Source organism: Lepisma saccharinum, chromosome 5 (genome assembly GCF_977018435.1).
Source record: "Lepisma saccharinum chromosome 5, izLepSacc3.1, whole genome shotgun sequence".
Lineage (NCBI taxonomy): Eukaryota > Metazoa > Arthropoda > Insecta > Zygentoma > Lepismatidae > Lepisma > Lepisma saccharinum.
Window position 1 is genome coordinate 10,630,077 of NC_139233.1, and position 22,349 is coordinate 10,652,425.

At 41.8% G+C, this 22,349-nt stretch overlaps 1 protein-coding gene across 1 annotated transcript in view; it reads right to left on the reverse strand.

The window, feature by feature from the left end:
* The window catches only part of LOC145987651 (sarcospan), a 72,260-nt gene that overhangs the window by 38,701 nt on the left and 11,210 nt on the right, over window positions 1–22,349 (reverse strand). The window lies entirely within an intron of this gene.

Genomic DNA, 22,349 nt, shown 5'->3' on the forward strand with positions numbered 1-22,349 from the left:
GGATCCCACTTTAAACTGTAGGTCCAGTCCAAATTAGCCTTACTGTGCATAAAGTGGACTTAAAAAACAACAACTCAACTCAACAAAACGTATAAATAGACCACGGCTAATGTGCATAGCGCAAATTTGTCTGGTTCTTATGGTAATCCTACACGCTTGAAATCACACATGTCTGTCATGGGCATTCCTTTATAAGTGTTATTTCATCTGTTTCTTTCCTCTAATCATTACGTATCCTCATCGTCGCGATTAACCTAGTGATGAGGGGAAAGTTTGTTTTGCTAATTGAACGTTCAATTTGAAGTGTAATCCGAACATCGATGTGCCTGCATCGAGGATCGAACCTGGAACCCACCCCTTCATTACCATTACACTATCGGGGAGGGTCATGAATGAGGTGGAAAATCCCGAAGAACAGCGAAAAAGGTATTTAGTTTAGAAGCGACAATTTTAACAATATCGCCCCCTCCCCTCTCACACTTCCCACACGCAGACACAAACATGCAGAAACATAATTTCCTTTCTCCCAGTTTGTCTCACTTTCTGTTTTTATCTTCCCGTTTCGTCTGCTTCTGTCACTTTCAAGTTCATTCTTCTTTTTATCTCTTCTACTTTTCGTAGTTCTTCTCTCTTTCTCTCTCTATCTTCTTTTCTTTCTTCTCTCTGTCATTCCCACTTTCCTCTTCTCTCGCTCGCTTCCATAGGCCTGTTTCTCTCGTTTTCCTATATCCTTTCCTGCTTCATTGTTATGCCTCTTGCTGTTATTCCCTACCACACTCCTTCCATCGAAGTTTTCCGTTTATTACTTTCTTTCGGATTAATGCTTTCGCGATTGTTCAGTTAATGTTATTCTGTACTCCTTCAGCCCATTATTTTACAAGATTTTGTTTCGCCATGTTATCACTGTATGTTTAGTCTTCTCATACTTATCCTGGTTTTTCATCATCTAGATTTATTTTACTTGGTACTTATTCCTAACATTACAATCCTCCTGTAATTATGTTAATAAAGAGCCCAAAGAGGGGGTCCGGATCCCTCGGAAAGACTTACCAAGTCCAGAACTAAATAAGCATAATACTTGTTTACTGCTGTGTAACATGAAGTTGATTTATTTCCTCAGAACTTACACAAACATAACATTGTGATTATACAGCCTTGCGTCGTGTGTACCTGGGGGAAACCCTGGGGGGTCAAGGCTGTCAGGGGCGTGATGCTGATCACATCTCCCCCACTCACGACCGGATCAAGAAAGTGTGGGGCGTTACCCCCACACCCCCTATACGCCTTCATGGCGTGGTGCTAAGCACAGGGGAGCACTTTACCTTTTTACCTTTACAGCCTTGCGTTGACAGTGCCTGCGAAACTTTATGCGTATCAGTACTACACATAATGATCAGGGACTTTCTTTTTCATCAGCTGGTCATAACGATCTTTTTGGTATTCAGTAAATAATACATTTAAAAATATTTATGACATTAATTTCTTTGGTAGGACGGCTGTTTTTAACTAGACATAAGCTAGGCAATAAATACATGATGATGTCTCTATTCTTACAGCATCCTTTTATATTTTCATGTAATAATAATAATTATTATTAACTGACCGTTATTATTATTGTTCTTATTACTACATGTGAGACACTTGGTCCGGACTTATCCCCAAATTTAGTTCTAGATACGTGCTTGAAGGAGACGAAACTATTCTTCATTTTTTAAATTGACGTCGCTTTTCCCAATCATTAAGGTTAATCACGACCATGCGAGGTGGTAAAGATGATCAGAACAAATTCAAACCCACGTCTTGGCCAGGACTCGAATCCAGAACCTTCCGTGGACAAATCGTGAGTCGAACACTCATCGTACGGACTTAAAGCAACCTATGTGTAAGTTTATAAATTTCAATGAAAAGTTATCACGAAGGTAAGACAACTCCGGCACACCCCATCCCAGCTAATTCCCATTTGGTGAACACGAACTATCCCATATACAACAACAGTGTGATAACAGTCACGATTCGTTCCCTTCCTTTAAGGAGTACTTCATATGTCGGGTTGACAAGAGAGTGGGAGTAATAATTCCAGCCGCTTCCAGTTCTGGAATCTTGCCACGTTCGGTCGCAGCCAGCGGAGCCTTCTTCTTCTTCTTTTCTTCCCCGAAAGCTGAACTCTAGTTCCAACCTTGGTAATCGGAATACCAGAACAGATTCCCTAAGAAACCACCGTTGTAATAAAAAGGAAGAGTTACCAGACAGTCTTTGTAATGGAAATCTATTTTCTTCTTCTTCATTGCTGAAGAGGGCTAATTTAGGAAGTAACGCACACGAAAGCCTGGAAGAGAAGCTATGAGTATAGATCCACCAAGCTTTCTGAAACCTCGGAAAATATGCGAACTAACCGGCCTCCCCCACCTCCTTCTTTCACCCCCGGTGTTTGCTCTGGCGCTGGTCAGGCAAGGACCTTCCCACTTCCGCTGACACAGTGTTGCTAATTTTACTCTCTTCAAGAATTCGAGGAGTGTTGTTGATGTGCGTAGACGTGTTTTTGAGTAGGCTAAGTGTAAAGTGTCGAAAGTTGTACACAGCAGTGAGCGAAATTTGCTACTACGAATCATCGAGAAGGGTGGAATTATCCTCGCGATCAACCCCTAAAGAGAGCAGTATATCTAACGGGCGCTACGACGCCAAGGGTCCCGGGTTCGAATCCCGGTCGGGCTTGGTTGTTTGTGAATGTCCTTTCATCAATTTCATCATTTCATCACTCATCCCCATCTTCGCAAATTAGCCAAGAGGTACAAAACGTGAAGTAAAATAAACTAAATCAAATCAAATCAAAATATCTAACGGGACGGTTGGAGTCATTGCTTAAAAAACTGAAAAGAGAAAAAAAAGATTTACAAACCCCTGACCAGAAATTGTCCATGAAATGTATCTAGTGAAAAGAGAAGTTCCTACAATATTGAAACTTTTAGCTATTGCTCAGGAAGAAATTAATTATCGGGGGGGGGGGGCGAGAAACATTACGGAAAATTATGAAACAAATCGGCTTTAAATTTAAAAAATGTAGAAACTCTCGCTTAGCTCTGGTTGAACGAAGCAACATTGTGGTTTGGAGAGCAAGATATCTTCTTGCGATCAACAGATTCCGCAACGAAGGGAGGCCTGTTGTTTACATTGATGAAACTTGGATTCATGCTTTTTCTTTTTTTTTTACATATTTTTTTTTATAGTTTACATAATTTACATAATTACATAATTTAGAATATTAATCTTATGTGTTTAAATTGTTGATATCCTTCTGCGAGACAGCAGGCGTTTTTAACTTTAGTGTCCCCCTCCCTCCTCTCTCTTATGCTATATTATTTGAATTACCACGTCTAGCTGCATATTTGTTTACTTGCAAACCTTTCACGGCACACGCCCACTTCTAGATTTGGCAACACAGGGGGAAAACACGTGTTTCTGCCATCCCTTCCCTTGCCCCAGAGTTCCCGAGCTCCCCTCCTAAACATTCGACACTAGCGCCACTTGTTTCTGGCCAGGGTTTCAAATAAGTTGGTGGATCTATACATCTCGAGTAGAGAATGGAATTGGTAGTAGATACGTTCGTTTGGGCCAGTGCCGCAACCACAGGGGGGGGGGGCAGGGGGCATTGCCCCCCAACCTTGGTCGGAAATGAGTTCTAGGGGGGCAAACATTGACGGCCAAGTGTACCTGCAGGGGGAAATTACCGCCTAGAACTTCAAATTTTATGCAAATGAGAATACTTTTGTAAAATTTTCTTGCTCACTTCGCTCGCATTGCCTGCTTTGCTTGGTCTTATCAAGTTCAGGGAACGACGGGAGACTGTCCTGAGCGCCGAACGATCTAAATGAAAAAAAGTTGTAAAATTGATTGATTGACTTGTATCTTTTTAAGTCTACTTTATGCACAGAAAGGCTAATTCAGACTGGGCCTATACTTAAAGTGGGTTCCAAACCACTATGTGCCTCCACCGGGTATTGATCACAATGCGACGAAGTTACCACTATACCATCGGGGAGAGACAAAACTTGTAAATGATATAATGCCATGGCGTTCCGTAAAATTATTTGCGCCCTATTCAATTAATATTGATTTCAGCCTGCAAAAAATTGGATCCAAAAATTTTCTTCCTCGCTTCGCTCGCATTTCATCTTTGTTCGTTGTAATGCATACCCCCATTTTTGCGTAATTTACGAGGATAATAACATCTTTGACATTACCACTACTAATAGTAATAATAATAATATTGGTCCTGGGTTCAAATCCCGGCTTGAGCATGGATGTTTGTGAGTATCCATTCATCATTTTCATCATGCCAACACTCATCCCCATCTTCGCAAATTACCCAAAAGTGGCACAAGAAGCGAAGTAAAATAAAGCAAATGAATAATGAATAATAATAATGTTATAACAACATTATTATTAACTTCATTTATATTAACATTATTATTATTATTATTATTGGTACTTTTATCCTGGTACTTGCCCCCCAGACACAAATTCGTGGTTTCGCCTCTGGTTTGGGCGATATTTCGTCTAGACGATATATCACGATATTGAAAAAATATCGACCAGGCTATATCAACTAGACGATATATCCTCACGATATTTTGACGATATATATTGTGACAGTCAGATTTACCGTCATTATTATTATTATCATTATTATTCATGTATGTAGCGGTAAAAAGACGTGTCGATTCAAAGTGTTGAGTGTTTTAATTTGTAAGATTACATACTTGATTTTTTGCCAAGCCGACGGGAGGAACGAGACGTTCGCTTGTGTTAAGGGTGAGCACCTGAAGGGTCACGCTATGCGTGTAAAGCTTAGGAAATTCGACCGTAATGACAAACATTTAAATATCTCGGTTTCCAACGGTCAGATTCGTGTGAAACTTATACCAGCGCAGCGGCATATGTGCAAGGACAGATGTGTGGAGTTTCGTCACGATCAAGCGACAATTACGGACGCCAGATCAAATCGGTTCTAATTGATCAGTTTGTGGACAGCGATTGCAATTGAGCTATGGGCGACAGCCAGGCGGAAACTTAATCCGTCTGAGTAAACTTCGGACACGGCCCGTCCTAGTTTGGAGACAATAGAGCGTGGTGGAATAACCTCTCCTGAAGCGTCGCTCCAACGTGCGCCTAGCGTCTCTTTTCAAAATCTAAATAAAACGAAGGACATGGTTTTTCGACACACAGTCTTACCGCGATCCTTGTAGTGAGAGCAGCTCCGTGCTAACTCTCCATATACAGTTTTGCCGCGATTCTTGGAACGAGAGCACCTTCGCGCTACCTTTCGTGTACAGTGGACTTTGTTGTGTTGTGCGAACACCAGTGTGTGTGATAGGCAGTAAGTCTACACGAGTGCGCCTACCTCAACCGCTGGGGGAAGTTGAAGCGAAACAGTGTTCCCGTGATTACCTTACGCCATCTATAATTTTTGAGAAACAAGGAACACCGGAAACAATGGCGGGCTAGAGGGAAAAAGGAGATGAGGGCGTTACGTCGATTCGCCCGACGTCAGAAGAAACTACGCTGATGATGCCTATCCGCCGCCATGGAGAGAGAGAAAGTCGAACGCCGCCCTATTGATACGCCGACGACGCCTACCATCCGCCACGTTGACGCCCCGACGACGCCTACCATCCGCCACGTTGACGCCCCGACGACGCCTACCAGCCGCGACAGAGAGACGTAGAGAGAGATGTTGACGCCCCGACGACGCCGACGACGCCTACCAGCCGCGACAGAGAGACGTAGAAAGAGATGTTGACGCCCCGACGACGCCGACGACGCCTACAACGACCGCTCAGATGCGACGTCCGAACCGCGCCATACCACGGAGATCCACCGATCCCGAGAGGAAGAGGAGCCGGGGAACTAGGTGTTTGAATCTTTTTCGCATCTTCATCGTCGCGACCAAGGAAACCTTCCGTGTGAATAATATGTGTTTTTCAATCGCCCATAACGACGCCAGGATGCACCTCGGAAGCTGAGAGTTGGTAATGTATTCATCTGTGTGATTGTCAGCACGTTACGGCCCGATTGATTTAGAGAACGCCCTTGAAATTCGTCGACATTTTGAAAACGCCCACTCAACTCGAAATTTTATATCAAACTCCCGTCGCGCTTGTCATTTGTAATTTATTCGTCTCAGGTCAATTTTTTCTTATTCCTTGTGATATTTTTTTTATGATCTTAAATTCATTGTTGTTTGTGCTCCTTTGTATTTGTTTAAAGTGCGTACTATTAGAGTAAAGCGCCGCCCGCTTAATTGCATAATCTACTTGAGGTTTGTTCATTTTTATGTGTCAATGCTAGCTATGTCAGGCCGCATGTGTGATCATTTAGTAAAAGTATTTGCCTGGTAATGTGAATTGCTCGTCGCGGCGAAGTGTTTAAGTCCCGCCTGCTAGAGAGTATATGTTTGCGTCACTCAACGGAGGTTATTTGTTATGTTTGAACCACGTGAGGTCTTGTAAAAGGAAAACGTCCGCCCACGTGAATGTAATTGCCGTTGAGATGCCTTTGTTTATACTGGTCAAGTAATGTATTGTCACCGCGCCGACTAGTTTCTTTTTAAAAACAAAAGGTGAACTTAAGTAAGGGCTGGCTAGGATTTAAGTAGCACTGGAGCAAAATCACAAATGACCTGATTAGACAAAAAGTAAGATAAAATTAATTGAGAATGCAATAATTAGGGCTTGTCGCCATAAAACCTGTACATGTCATGTATAATTTCTTGTGTCGATGACCCCATGAGGATTGAATCTGAGAGAGAATGTGAGAGTGCAAGTGTGGGGACCTGTAATGATTCCATTTTTGTTGGTTATGAATAGAATATACTTTTTATTTTCATGTTAATTTTGGGCTATATCATTTTCGTATGCATGTCGCTACCCGTGATTTTCAGGTAGGCAGCTAGCCGCTTCCCGGCTACAGGTAAAGAGGTGGTAATCTGAAAGTACATATGTCTTTGTGTTTATTCGATATGGCTTATCACTATGCACTGTCGGTCACCGGTTCCTACACACGAACTTAACCTGGACCGTAACGCTATTTCGCTTGTCCGAGGGAGATTTTGCCGCCTCTATCTAGGTAGTGGTTGCATTTGTTTTCCCGGGCAAGGGAGGGCGTAGCATACATTTTTGGCGCCGCGAACAGGGGACCGGTTTTTTTTAAAATCGAAAGCATCATCAGTGCAGGTGCATACATTTTTGGCGCCGCGAACTCAGGGACCGGTATATTTTAAATCGAAAGCACCCTCAGTGCATGTGCATATGTCGTTTTTGTAAGGGCTACGTCAGGCGTATTTTGGTGTCATGTAACTGTGTTTCATTGTGAGATTTTATTGTGTTATTTTTGACGTGAGGTGGTAATTGAGATATTAGGCGTTTATTTTGTTAAGGTAGTAGGGCAGCTACTTAAGGCGTTAGGCATTTTAAAATTTTTGTTTGGCATATGGCATTAGGCGTTAAGTTGAGTTCTGGCAAAAGGGGAATCGACCGCCCTTATCTTTTTTCGTTTGTGAATTGTTTAAATACATATATTGGTATATATTGTGAGCGCTCACGTTTACGCTTGTCAGCGAGCATTGAGAATCGACCGAGGGTTGAATATTTGATTTCATGAAATTGCGCAACCGCCGCATCGAGAACTTAAACATGAGTGACGTAAGGGTGATTTGCGATGTCTGCAGCGAAGAGTTCCCAGAAAGTGAAAACGTCGGCACGGCTAGCCTCGTTTGTTCCCGGTGCGATGTTCCGTTAAGTCCACGTCAAGAAACCAGTCTACCGAACAGCGGGGGGCAAGCCAAGGAGACCAGCGCGCAACAGGTTTCTCCGGGAGGTGCAGAACGGGTCGACGAAGCAGCTAGCCTCAGTGGTACCAGCTCCCAACAGATCATCGAGATGCTACTACGGATGGAAGCCAAGATGGAGGCCACGCGAAGCGAGATGAAGGCCACGCGAAGCGAGATGGAGGCCACGCGAAGCGGAATCGAAGCTAAGATGGAAGCCACGCGAAGCGGGATGGAAGCCACCCAAAGGAAGATAGAGGCCATCAGCACCCAGATGCAAGTGACGGAAGACCGCCTCCGGGAGACCATCCGTACTTCCGGTGAGGTGATAACGCAAGAACTCGTCACTCGAGTACAGGAATGCGAATCCCGTGTCGAAGCCAAAGTCGCCGACACAAACGTGCGGATCGACCGGCAAGAGAACCAGATGGCAACACTGTCTCAGGGCGTGCGTGACCAGGAGGAAGGTATGCAGCAGATGGCCCGACAATGCGTGCAGCTGGAAGCGACATGTGACCGTGGCATAGACTCCCTGGGGCGACATGTGCGGGAAATTTCGCTTCGAGCCGAAGGAAACTCCGAACGAATTGAGGACCTCGAGAGGAAAGTGCGTCAACTGAGCGTGACTAGCAGCGGCACTTCGTCGCGGGAGCCCAGATTGACGTCACCACCGGCAGCCGACGTCGCCACTTGTTCGAACGGGGAAAGCGACCAGCGAGCTCCAGGAACGCCCCGCCCCCTTCGAAGAGAAGACGCTGCGTCACCACGATTGAGTCCGCGCCGCGAGCAGGGGGAGGAAAATTTACACTTTGACCCATCGTCCACCAGGAGGGCTCTGTTTCCGCCCGAATACCGGAAGCACTTCAAAAAATTTTCGGGTGCTGACAGAATTCTTCCTTCCACATACCTCGAGGAATTTAATTCTACCGCCCATGAGTTAGGTCTGACAGACGAGGATAGGCTTCTGATTCTGAAAGGTTTAATGCAGGACCGGGCCAAGAACTGGATGGACAGGAACGAGGGGAACTTCAATTCATATGAGGAGTTCAAAGAAGCGTTTCTCACTTATTTTCAACGTCCCCTGCAGGTCGAGAGGATGCTGATGCAGGTGCGAAACGAACGATACGACAGGGGCGGAGGACTCACGTATGCCCAGTACTTTTGGAAACGTTACAATGAGTTCAAGTCTCTGCAACCCCAAATGACCACGGCGGAGATAATAGCCGCTCTGGTGTACCATTTCCCACACGAGATCCGTCGTCATCTCAATGGAGCATGCGTGTTTGACGCCGACGCGATGTCCCTCACACTGGAAAATCTGTTTCAGTGCGAGGAGGAGAGGCAGAAAACCAGGGGTGAGAAGTTTAGCAAGCGGCGCCGACCGGAAGATGATTCGTCGCACCGGAATAAACACCCGCGCGTTCATCTAGTCCAGCAGGGATGGAGAGGACAGCACCACGCTCCAGGGGCTGAATGGAACCGCCAGCTGCAAGATCCACCTTCACCGCGACGAAGACGCCCGTTCAGAGGCAGGAGACGGCGTGGAGGTCCAACTCGTGCGTCGCCAAGGGGGAACGACAGCTTCTTTCAGAACGGCCAAGTCCGGGATGGATTTTATCGGCGCAACGCACATAGCAGATCGGTCAGCCCGGAGTCAGATCGAGGAGATGCAGGACGCCGTGGAGCGAGAATGCCATGGAGCCCGGCGAGAGACACGAACAGGCCAAATTCGAGACACGGTTCGCCCAGGTACGAGAGAGAGAGCGACGTAAGAGTGCAAGCTGACGCGTAAATGCTCACTTCTTGTTCTTGTTTTGTGTACATACTCTTCATGTTAAATTTATATACAGGGTGTTCATGTATTTGTTGGTCTATTTTATATACAGAGTGTTCAAGGATTTGTAAACAAAAAAATTCTGTCCCTGTGTAGAGCGAATTTTTCACGCTTACGAAATCCTTGGAAGAAGGAGACGGGCGAGGTTGTGACAGTCAGATTTACCGTCATTATTATTATTATCATTATTATTCATGTATGTAGCTGTAAAAAGACGTGTCGATTCAAAGTGTTGAGTGTTTTAATTTGTAAGATTACATACTTGATTTTTTGCCAAGCCGACGGGAGGAACGAGACGTTCGCTTGTGTTAAGGGTGAGCACCTGAAGGGTCACGCTATGCGTGTAAAGCTTAGGAAATTCGACCGTAATGACAAACATTTAAATATCTCGGTTTCCAACGGTCAGATTCGTGTGAAACTTATACCAGCGCAGCGGCATATGTGCAAGGACAGATGTGTGGAGTTTCGTCACGATCAAGCGACAATTACGGACGCCAGATCAAATCGGTTCTAATTGATCAGTTTGTGGACAGCGATTGCAATTGAGCTATGGGCGACAGCCAGGCGGAAACTTAATCCGTCTGAGTAAACTTCGGACACGGCCCGTCCTAGTTTGGAGACAATAGAGCGTGGTGGAATAACCTCTCCTGAAGCGTCGCTCCAACGTGCGCCTAGCGTCTCTTTTCAAAATCTAAATAAAACGAAGGACATGGTTTTTCGACACACAGTCTTACCGCGATCCTTGTAGTGAGAGCAGCTCCGTGCTAACTCTCCATATACAGTTTTGCCGCGATTCTTGGAACGAGAGCACCTTCGCGCTACCTTTCGTGTACAGTGGACTTTGTTGTGTTGTGCGAACACCAGTGTGTGTGATAGGCAGTAAGTCTACACGAGTGCGCCTACCTCAACCGCTGGGGGAAGTTGAAGCGAAACAGTGTTCCCGTGATTACCTTACGCCATCTATAATTTTTGAGAAACAAGGAACACCGGAAACAATGGCGGGCTAGAGGGAAAAAGGAGATGAGGGCGTTACGTCGATTCGCCCGACGTCAGAAGAAACTACGCTGATGATGCCTATCCGCCGCCATGGAGAGAGAGAAAGTCGAACGCCGCCCTATTGATACGCCGACGACGCCTACCATCCGCCACGTTGACGCCCCGACGACGCCTACCATCCGCCACGTTGACGCCCCGACGACGCCTACCAGCCGCGACAGAGAGACGTAGAGAGAGATGTTGACGCCCCGACGACGCCGACGACGCCTACCAGCCGCGACAGAGAGACGTAGAAAGAGATGTTGACGCCCCGACGACGCCGACGACGCCTACAACGACCGCTCAGATGCGACGTCCGAACCGCGCCATACCACGGAGATCCACCGATCCCGAGAGGAAGAGGAGCCGGGGAACTAGGTGTTTGAATCTTTTTCGCATCTTCATCGTCGCGACCAAGGAAACCTTCCGTGTGAATAATATGTGTTTTTCAATCGCCCATAACGACGCCAGGATGCACCTCGGAAGCTGAGAGTTGGTAATGTATTCATCTGTGTGATTGTCAGCACGTGACGGCCCGATTGATTTAGAGAACGCCCTTGAAATTCGTCGACATTTTGAAAACGCCCACTCAACTCGAAATTTTATATCAAACTCCCGTCGCGCTTGTCATTTGTAATTTATTCGTCTCAGGTCAATTTTTTCTTATTCCTTGTGATATTTTTTTTATGATCTTAAATTCATTGTTGTTTGTGCTCCTTTGTATTTGTTTAAAGTGCGTACTATTAGAGTAAAGCGCCGCCCGCTTAATTGCATAATCTACTTGAGGTTTGTTCATTTTTATGTGTCAATGCTAGCTATGTCAGGCCGCATGTGTGATCATTTAGTAAAAGTATTTGCCTGGTAATGTGAATTGCTCGTCGCGGCGAAGTGTTTAAGTCCCGCCTGCTAGAGAGTATATGTTTGCGTCACTCAACGGAGGTTATTTGTTATGTTTGAACCACGTGAGGTCTTGTAAAAGGAAAACGTCCGCCCACGTGAATGTAATTGCCGTTGAGATGCCTTTGTTTATACTGGTCAAGTAATGTATTGTCACCGCGCCGACTAGTTTCTTTTTAAAAACAAAAGGTGAACTTAAGTAAGGGCTGGCTAGGATTTAAGTAGCACTGGAGCAAAATCACAAATGACCTGATTAGACAAAAAGTAAGATAAAATTAATTGAGAATGCAATAATTAGGGCTTGTCGCCATAAAACCTGTACATGTCATGTATAATTTCTTGTGTCGATGACCCCATGAGGATTGAATCTGAGAGAGAATGTGAGAGTGCAAGTGTGGGGACCTGTAATGATTCCATTTTTGTTGGTTATGAATAGAATATACTTTTTATTTTCATGTTAATTTTGGGCTATATCATTTTCGTATGCATGTCGCTACCCGTGATTTTCAGGTAGGCAGCTAGCCGCTTCCCGGCTACAGGTAAAGAGGTGGTAATCTGAAAGTACATATGTCTTTGTGTTTATTCGATATGGCTTATCACTATGCACTGTCGGTCACCGGTTCCTACACACGAACTTAACCTGGACCGTAACGCTATTTCGCTTGTCCGAGGGAGATTTTGCCGCCTCTATCTAGGTAGTGGTTGCATTTGTTTTCCCGGGCAAGGGAGGGCGTAGCATACAATATCATGTCGGCGAAATATCGTCACGATATTTTAGCGATATATATCATGTTGGGATATATCGTCAAGATGTTTTAGCGATATATATCGTGTCAGCGATATAGCGTTACGATATTTTGACAATATATATCGTGTCGGCGATATATCGTCATGATATTCTGGCGATATATCGTTATATCCTCACAATATTTTGGGATATATATCGCGGTGGCGATATATCGCCTATATCACGATACGGAAAAAATATCGTATCGTATCGTATTTGACGATATTTTCTTGACGATATATCCCGATATCAAATTTCTGATATGGTCCATCTCTAGTTATCTCTATGTTTCTGAAACCACGTGATGTCCATAGATATCAATTTTAAGACTGCAATAAACTGCGGAAAATTATGTAAGTGGGTCAACATCAAAATATTGAAGGTAAAATGACCGGACTTTTAAAACAAAAAAATGGGACACTTTTCATATTTTCCTGAAGGCAAAATGTACACATTTTAATAAAAGCTATTCCGTCATAAATACTTGTGTTTGAAAACTAAATAAATAAATATATAAATTAAATACTGTGTAAATAATTACATAATATGGTGATTAGAACTTCAACCAAGCAGTCCTTTAGAGTTAGAAATCATTCATTACAGTAATAGTAAAGAAGGTATATTGATTCAGTAATCCTATGCCGGTAAGTCATTGCCACAAAAAGAGACATTTTGGCGTCCCGTTTTATACGTTTAGAAGAATCGGGACGTAGACTCAAAAAAAAGGGGACTGTCTCGGAGAAAGATAAAGAAACGGGAGACTCAAAGATAAATAATTTAAACGAAGACACGTAGAAAGAGAGAAATCGAGAAGAAGTAAAAGAAGAGAGAAGAAAAGTAGAACAGAGCGCAGGCACGTATTCAGAATTTTATTTCGGGAGGGGGGGGAGTCCGAACCAAGTGTCTCAGAAATAATAATAATAAATATAAACGTTTAAATGAAAATAATTGTATTACAATTATATTAAATTAAAAGAATAATAATTAATAAATATTAAGTTAATATTTTATTGCTATTATCACATTAATATGTCAAGACGGCGTAAGAACAGAGATACAAAAGCATGTATTCATTATCTAGCGTGTAGTTAGGATCGCTAAAATTGGTATGAAAGCAACTGCTCTGGCAAGGAAATCAGTGCGAAATAGATAAAGAATTGAATATTTATTAAATAACAAGATAGAACGTTAGATCAAGTTGACGAAAATTAAAGTTTCAGATTAATATATTTGGTATTGTCATTCAAAGTTCGGCGGAAATTAATAACCCTCGATTATACAGCAAATGCTAAAGAACGCATATTTTCATTATTTAATTTTTGTACTTAGTAAGTCTTTCGAGGGGGGGGGGGGTGTCCGGATCCCCGGACCCTCTTAAATACGTCCTTGAAGAGGAAAGTAATGAAGAGAAATGGAGAAAAAGAGCTAAAAGGGGAGAGAGAATACAAAACGATAGACATAGGGAAAGAAGACAGAACAGAATAAAAACAAAAGCAGGAAGAGAAGAGAATAAAATAGAGCTTCATAAGAGTGGGAGAATGAAAAATAATGAAGAGAGAGAGAGGAAAGATGTAAAAGGAGAGAAGTAAAAAAGTGGGAAGGATAGAGAAAGAGAGAGACAGTGAAGGGAAAATACAGATAGAGGAGCAAATGAAGAAATACACAGAGAGACAGAGAGAGAGAAATAAATAAATCTACATATAGAAAAGAAGAGAGAAAGGAGAGAAATCAAAAGCAAAGAGACAAGATAAGGGAGAGAAAAAAAGAGTGACATGGGAGCGAGAAAAGTACAGGAAATGAGAAAATAATACAGAGAAAGGGAGGAAAAAGTAAGTTTCTTCTGATTTTTTTCCTGGTAGTACGTTGTTGCAACCGATACTCGATACTCTCAGTGATTTGAAACATCACTTTTGTATGTGCAAACAGACACCTGATTCCAACTATGCATGTTTCTTCTTACAGTCTGGTACAGTGGGATCCAGGAGTATTCCCGTGTAAATTATCCATGGTTATTTTCATACAATTTTCTCTTAAATCCTGTGTTTTTAAGCGATGCATTTTTATGCTGGTGCAGAAATGTCAACGGCTTATTTTGAGTTTTCTTTTAATTCTTGAAGCTCTTATTGGGTTAAATAACATGCTGATGGATAATTTTCACGGTAATACTCATAGATCCCAGACACTGACAGAGAATATACAATTCAAAGCCGAAAAGAAAAAATCTGCTTTTTCATTGTTTCCTTGTGAAGAACAATTAAATTTGCAATCTTAAAAATAAACGAATGTTGTATAAAGTACACATTACTTTGAAATTGCGAAATAAGCCTGACGTAATACAGAAACCAGAAAATCGCCCGTATAGTTATATGGTTCGTTTTACACTGTCAGAAAAGTATTTGCCTAGGCTACATAATTTTGAAACTTGAGAATTAATTTCTGAATAACGTAGCAATAAAATTCACATCTTTAACCTTGACACAATACTCTACTGATTGTATCTGATTAAGAAGGTAATCGAGCACATCAGAATGAGAGTGGAGAGAATGGTGGAAACTGGATTAAAGGATCTTGTATTGTAATTGGAAGCTGTCGCGTGTTTCATACGTAGATGCAATCGCTCAACAAAAGTGAAAAAGAAAGGTTGTGGGAAATTTTTCTTAAGGAAGGGTTTGTAAAAGAGATTGCTTAATTGATCATTGTACTCATGTGGTGTCTACGCTGACTTTCATTTCAATGTGTCCAGGTATTTAACTAATAGGGATAATTCGGTATGTTCTTAAGAGACATTCAGTGTTGGCAATTACTTGTATATTCCTAATTTATGTTTTTTCGCTTCGAAACACCATTATTCAGAAAAAGTTTTTTAAAAAAGTAAACAAAACAACATTTTAAAAGGGTGGGTCAGGTTATATTTACGATTTCAGACCGAATTGACAAAATTTTCTATGGACCAATGAAACTACATTTAGTACTGTACAGTGGGATGCACAAGTATTACTTGTCAAATTGTGCATGGCAATTTTCATTAATGTTTATCTTGCATTCTATGTGTTTTTAAGGAATAGAATTTTACATATGCTGGTGCAGAGGATGTCAGCGGCTTGTTTGGCATTTTGTTTCAATTCTTGAAGATCTCGGTGGATAAAATAAAGTGCATGAACACGGTGATGGACAATTTGCTTGATAATACTTATGCATCTCACTGTTCATTGTCCAGAATGGTGAGCGTTGAGAAAAACATTCATTAAATAATGAGCAGACTGGAATTTTCTCAAGCAGCAGGTCTTCCAATTATGAAAAATGAGGTACTGTTATTTCAAACTACGACTGCATGGTGGGGGGGGGGGGGGGAGACAATTTAAAGCTTGATATTTAGAAGACGGCACGATTTCTCCCAACGTCAACTAACTGTTTCGTGTTCTGTCCACCAGGTGGGGCAAGAGGTGAGGTTTCTACATTTCTGACCTAAATATGAGTTCATTGACTATGGCGATGGCAACATGATAACAATCAGTGTTGCCAAACCTGTTTGGAACTCTACGCGATATGTTATTACTGGATCTCAAGAGTGTTCACAAGGGGAAGGAGGAGGAGATAAAGGCGTAGACCGCACCATCCAAATTTGGGGGGGGGGGAGAATTTTCCCTTAAAATAATATAAAATTCAAGATTTGACGTAACTTTTGAACTTCATCTTTGAATGAACCTTTCCTATTAGTAAGCAAGAAGTGCCCGTCAGTTACGAACTTATCTTTTCTCTTGTCTGCTTCTAAATGTCTTTGTTAGATGGACGAAGGAAAATAACATGTTCTGTAAATTTATTTTTAATCAGACAGGTATTCATGGACACGGAACATTCCATCTCGTTTCCTTGACAATTTCCTGTCTCAAGGAAAGTACCTTCCTTTCCTTCGTCGATTTAAAGTCCCTGTTCCTGACAAGAATTGTTCATGTTCTTGAGTGGGAGGGATTTCAATTGAAATGTCCGTTGACCCTTCCGGAAGCGGACAAAGCAATCACTGTATGATTTTCCCAACTGACTTGTGGGAGAAATGTGTTCATTAGCTTGGAAAGAAAGCTGGCATCTCGAAGTTGTATCGAGGCGAGACGTGACCTAATATTCGGTCTTGATGGTATTATATGTCAACATATATATCTTTCTCGTTTCGGGATTGAAAGGTAAGGTCCCTGCTTGAAATATATATAAACATTTACAGCGTGCGATTGCACAAACTTTCACATTGTATACAGGTCATTAAGGCAAACGACTTATATTGGTAACGTTTATCAGTATGACACCTCATTTCCGAATTAACAGCCCTCAAAAAACATAATTTTTATCCATTGCGTACTTATTTGTATCTTTCCTCTGTTCTTGCAACTCCTTTCCCCCTTTTCCCTTTGGTGCTTCATTCTGATCATGATTCTCCTTTGTTTTCTCTTCCACTTTTTTCTTCTTTCTCTTTCTCTGTTTCTTCTTGTCTTTCCTTCTCTCCATGTCGTACTTACTTATCTCTCTTTTCTAGTTTTGTGTTTCTTTATTTTCATTTATTCTCTTTACTCTCCTTTCTCTCTACCTCGCTTCTTTATTTGTTTTCTTCTCTCTCTCTCTCCCCCCCCCCTTTCTTGCGTGCCCCTCTCTCTCTCTCTCTCGCGTCTTAATTCTTTTGTTTTCATTTTCTCTCTATCGCTGTGCCTGCCTTCTTTATTTCTTCCTTTCTCTCATTCTTTCATACCTCTCCTTCTCTCTCTCTCTCTCTCTCTCTCTCTTACATTCCTTTCTTCTAATGCCACAGCCCCAGTCAACAAGGTAATGTTACCACAACGTTGTGGCAAAGTTAGCCCCTAACATACCTAACGTTGTTACAACGTTGAATGAATGTTGATACAACGTTGTGAAAACGTTGTGTCAACGTTTAAGGGTCATTTTTTTCAACGTAGCAACGTTAGGTATGTCAGGGGTTAACGTTGCCACAACTTTTTTGCAACATTACCTTGCTGCCTGTGTAATTTACGAATATAACAATGCATATTTAAAATATGGTTATTTCGCATGGTGAGCTATTAACAATCTTGCCAAGCCATTTTTGTATATAATACATATGTGTAACAGGAAAAACTCATGTTTGTAACGTCACAGTTTCTCTTTACATATTATAAAAACTTTTCCTGCTCCACCAAAATAGGAAATTGCTAGTCTGAAGATTTTGATCACTTAACCAATCTCTAACTACACCTGGTAATCAGTTTCTTTTTTCAGTACTTAGCTCCTGCTTATATAGTCTGGAATAAGAATATTTAACATGGGAGTTTCACTTGTAATCAACACATTTCATTTTCTGATCTTCCTTACAACTTCAATATTCACACATCTTTCGAAGGATAATAAAACACATTTTTTCACTAATTACAATCGAAAGTATCCTTATTTGTGTTACTAAAAGTAATGTTTGTTTTTCATTTGAGTCACACTGCCATCTAGTGTACGCTGTAGGAAATATAAGGTTTGGTGGTCGGTGCACACACACAAATTCAGATTAAACAAAACACTCCGATCTGACGCTTGTGACGCTCATGGTGGTGATCATCCAAACTAAAGCGTATTCAGTGGAATGTTTTTTGTAACGTTGATGCAACGTTATCACAACGTTGTTCCCCTACATACAACATTCATACAACGTTGTGGCAACGTTAGTGTGTTAACTGGGTCGCAACTTTCTCATTTCCACCCCCTTACACAATTTAATCCATCAGGGTAAGTACAGGCTCATCATTATAATGTTGTGCGGTTTATTTTAGACACGATTTGCAACACTGGCAAGACAAAAAAAAATGTTCTGGTATTGCACCATATATCGAAGACCCTTTTAACTTCCCGTCCTTAGCAGGTAGAACAACAGAACATGGATTAGAGGGAAAAGAAAATGTATAGTCTTGTTTTCGTGGATACCTTACTCTTCCAATAGGCCTTTACGACATTTGACATCGAAACGAAGAAAGAACTATGTGAAGCATCTTTGTGTATGGGAATCGGGGTCACTAACAGCGCATGCGTGTGAAAGTCCTTGTGTTTTACAAGGCGAGGTCGTTCTTAACAAAATATTGCACGAGATAGGTCAAATGGAAAGGTGGTAACAGGTTTGGAGTCAGCGCTTTGCTCAAGCTAAATAACGGTGCATTAGAAGAACGACTGTGTCAAGCGTGACAGCAAGATAAATTAAGTTAAAGATCGTTGGAGGGTCTGCACACGGTAATGCCTTTGTGAAATGATGATTACGTGTTAAAACGCACGCATAAATCTGAAGTTTCATTAATTTCTAGCAATGCAGTGTATGGCCGGTTGATCACAGGTCGTTATATACACAATCATTGGCGCATAAGGAGGAGGACATGGAGTCACATGCGCCTCCAAAAAGGAATGTCCAAGTGTAATAAAAAGTTATGATATAACTGTATCCCAACAAGCAAAGCATATTCGAGCAACACAAAATAGAATTCTTGAATTACTTCCAATCAAATTTCATTCATTCATTCATTGTTTTCTGCCCCGGGGCAGGTCTTCCCTTGCAACCTCCATGTTGTTCGATCTTTAGCCCTTCGCTTTGTAGCATCATAGGACCAATTTATTTTGATGTCGTCAATAATTTGGCATCTTCTTCCTCCCCGGATTCTCTTTCCCTCGACCATTGCTTCAATAGCATCCCTTAGGATACAGTTTCTTCTCATCCAGTGACCCAACCAATTTCTTATTCTCTTCATGATTATCTCCAGCATTGATCTCTTTCCCCCAACTTTTTCTAGCACTGTTTCATTTCTCACTTTTTCTGTCCATTTCACCCGTTCCATTCAATTAATTAATTAATTTATCTATTCAACTTAACAGGTATATACATCGTTATGGAGTCCAAATAGTGTATGCAGTTACATATTTTTTTTCTGGACTGGCTCTGCTGAACACATTAATGAATCTAAACTTTCAAATCCTTACGAGTCTTGAGACAGTTTCGCTTAAGAAAGTGAATTTATTCCTAAGGTCTCTCCTTTCTTTTCTAATAATTTTGAATACAAATAACTGAAATGCATGGTATCAGGGAGCCCGGTTTCGATCCCCGTGGATGAAGCTGCTCGGTGGTTCCATTTCCACTTCAAACAGTCCTGGTCCTGATAGCTGATGTGATCAAATTGGAGTTTGTATCATGCTGTGTATAATATATGGTGTAATTACAATAAGTTGCGTTTAATATGTAGAAAAATCTACTTACGTATATTCATCCAATCCGCCTATGTACACAACACAGAATATTTTTTCTCAATGGATGCTAAAAGAGAACATTTGCCCCCCCCCCCCCAAAGGCACACATTTTCAATAATTGGTGGTTCATTACATAATTCTATATCCATCAGAGTAACTAAAAGATCCACACTTTTAGTATCTTATTTGTATAATCTCCCACTCAAGTGTTAAAAAAAAATATCCGAATTATTGATGGAATGTGTTGTCCCCAACAGCGATCTGAGGCCTAATTTTATACTGATGTAAGACCCTCTTGATTTTATTAAAACCCAATTACCTACAGGGCCTCCCCGATGGCGCAATGGTGTCGTCGCCGCCTTGTAATCAAGGGATCCCGGGTTGGATACCCGGTGGAGGCACTGGTTCGGATCCAACTTTAAACTGTAGGTCCAGTCCGAATTAGTTATACTGTGCATAAAGTGGACTAAAATAACAACTCAATCAAACCAAATACCTACACTTAACATCATTTTGCTACAGCCAATACCTGTCCACTCTCCGTTATTGACCCACCTTCTATCAATTTTGCTTTGGCTGAAACAATTCTACAACATTTGAAACCAAATTATTGAAGAATCTATTTAACTTAATGTGTAAAAAAGGAAATAGTAAAGTGCTCCCCTGTGCTTTACACCAAGCCATGAAGGCGTATAGGGGGTGTTGAGTTAGGGCCCCACATTTTCTTGATCACGGCCGAAGGTGGGAGTGATGTGATCAGCATCACACCCCTGGCCGCCTTTACCCCCCAGAGTTTCCTCCAGGTACCCACTCTATACGGCGCTGGGTGGGCGCCGGTGCCGCTTGAACAGGTGGGAAAACAATTCTCCCCCGCCGAGGATCGAACACGGGTCTCTCACTCGCATGGTAGTCAGACAATGTGTAGAAATTATGTCAAAGTATTTATGTACTCGAAATGTATGCTGGGCGTAAACAGCCAAATGTAAAGCTGTAAGTCCAATAAAATCTATTGTTGATGACCTATGACAACATTTGAAACGTCCTTGGCAAAAATAAGGAGAGAATATGACGTAGGAATTCTTTTTCAACTGATCAGAACTCGGAGAAGTTTGCCCAATTTTCGTACTTGCCTTGCTCTTGCACAAAAAACCCGTCCATGGAACGGAAGCAAGTCAGTAACACATAGGGATCTAACCCTCGTTTCTTCGAAAGGCCGTCCTTCCAAATGCAAACCAGAAGGAAAAAGGAAGCAAGAAAAAAGGAAGAAGAAAATAAGTCGAACAGAAATGTTTGATGAGAAACAGATTCCGTATCAAAGGCCTTGTTATTCGTTCCCCAAATGCCAGGGATCTTCTGTTGTAGCAGCTGAAAGTCTGCCGACCAAAATCCTTACGAGAATACAGAACAAAAGAAGATCAGAGGAGAAATACCTTTAAACTTGGAGGTCGAGCTTCAAAAGAACAAAGCGGCAGCTGGGAAACGAAGAAAGGAAAATATTCAGTGCCTTTTCTTCTGGCGAATTCCTGCTGTTCGTGCCTAAACTTCTTGGGCAACTATTTTATGCTGCTTTTCGTTGACGTTACATGAATACAACGCACGTTTTGCACAATGGAGACGTGTGGATTTTGTTGCGATTATTTCAGAGCATTAAAATGGTATTGTTTCCTACGTTGAGAATTAAGATTGTCGATTTATATGTCAAATACACATTTTTTTTTTGCCTTTCTGTTGATTTGAAGATGTATTCTTAAAATTAAACGTCAATTTTCTACCTCTTGTGAGTTAATCTCAACGATAAGAATGAATGATGGCGTACTGATAACACTGTTACCATGTAATCAAAAAGGTTCCTGGTATAGACCCCAGTGAAGGCAAATTGCGGATCCCACTTCATATTCACACTATAATACCAGTCCTGATCAGTATAAGTATAAATCCAAGCTTCAAAGACTGTCGTGTGGTGTCTTGTAATAAAGAAGCTTTTCAAAGGAAAGAGAAAGCCGAAAGGGTATGAAAAATAGGTAGGGAATGAGGAAAATGAAGACAAGTAAAGAAGCCAAACAGAGAGAGAGAGAGAGAGAGAGAGAGAGAGAGAGAGAGAGGCGCGAGAAGATAAAAAGAAGAATTAAAGAAGCGAGAATCACACGCAGAGAAGTTGAGAGAAAGAAAATGAAAGACAAATATGATGCTAAGAAGAGAGAAGAAAATGACAGGAAACGGTAAGGAAAATATAAGAAAGAAATGACCGAGAAGATAGGAAGTAAGCACGAACAGAGAACTACCAACAGCGAAAAAAAGATGAAAATCATGAAAGATGATAAGAAGAAAATAAAAACAGAATACAGTTACAAACAAAGGAGGGAAGGAAATAGTAAGCAGGTGCCCATGGACAAACCAATTTATCTCCTTCAGGAATCCCCTTCCACTGCTCGTGATTTATCCGTACACACACACCCCAACACCCCCTGACAACCACAAAATTTCAACACCCTACTAATTTTTTTCACCACGAAGATCCAATTTATGGTCATTTTGGCTGTAAATATACCCTTACAACCCACTAAACACGAAATTACATCCCCCGAAATGAAAAATTCTGGATAAACCATTGCACCTATCCACGCTTGCGTGTATCTATTCGATAAGGACATCTCCCACGCTGATGCAACTTCACCATTTTCTCGCCTCCAGCAGGAGCTGTTTGCACACTGCACCGCGCACGT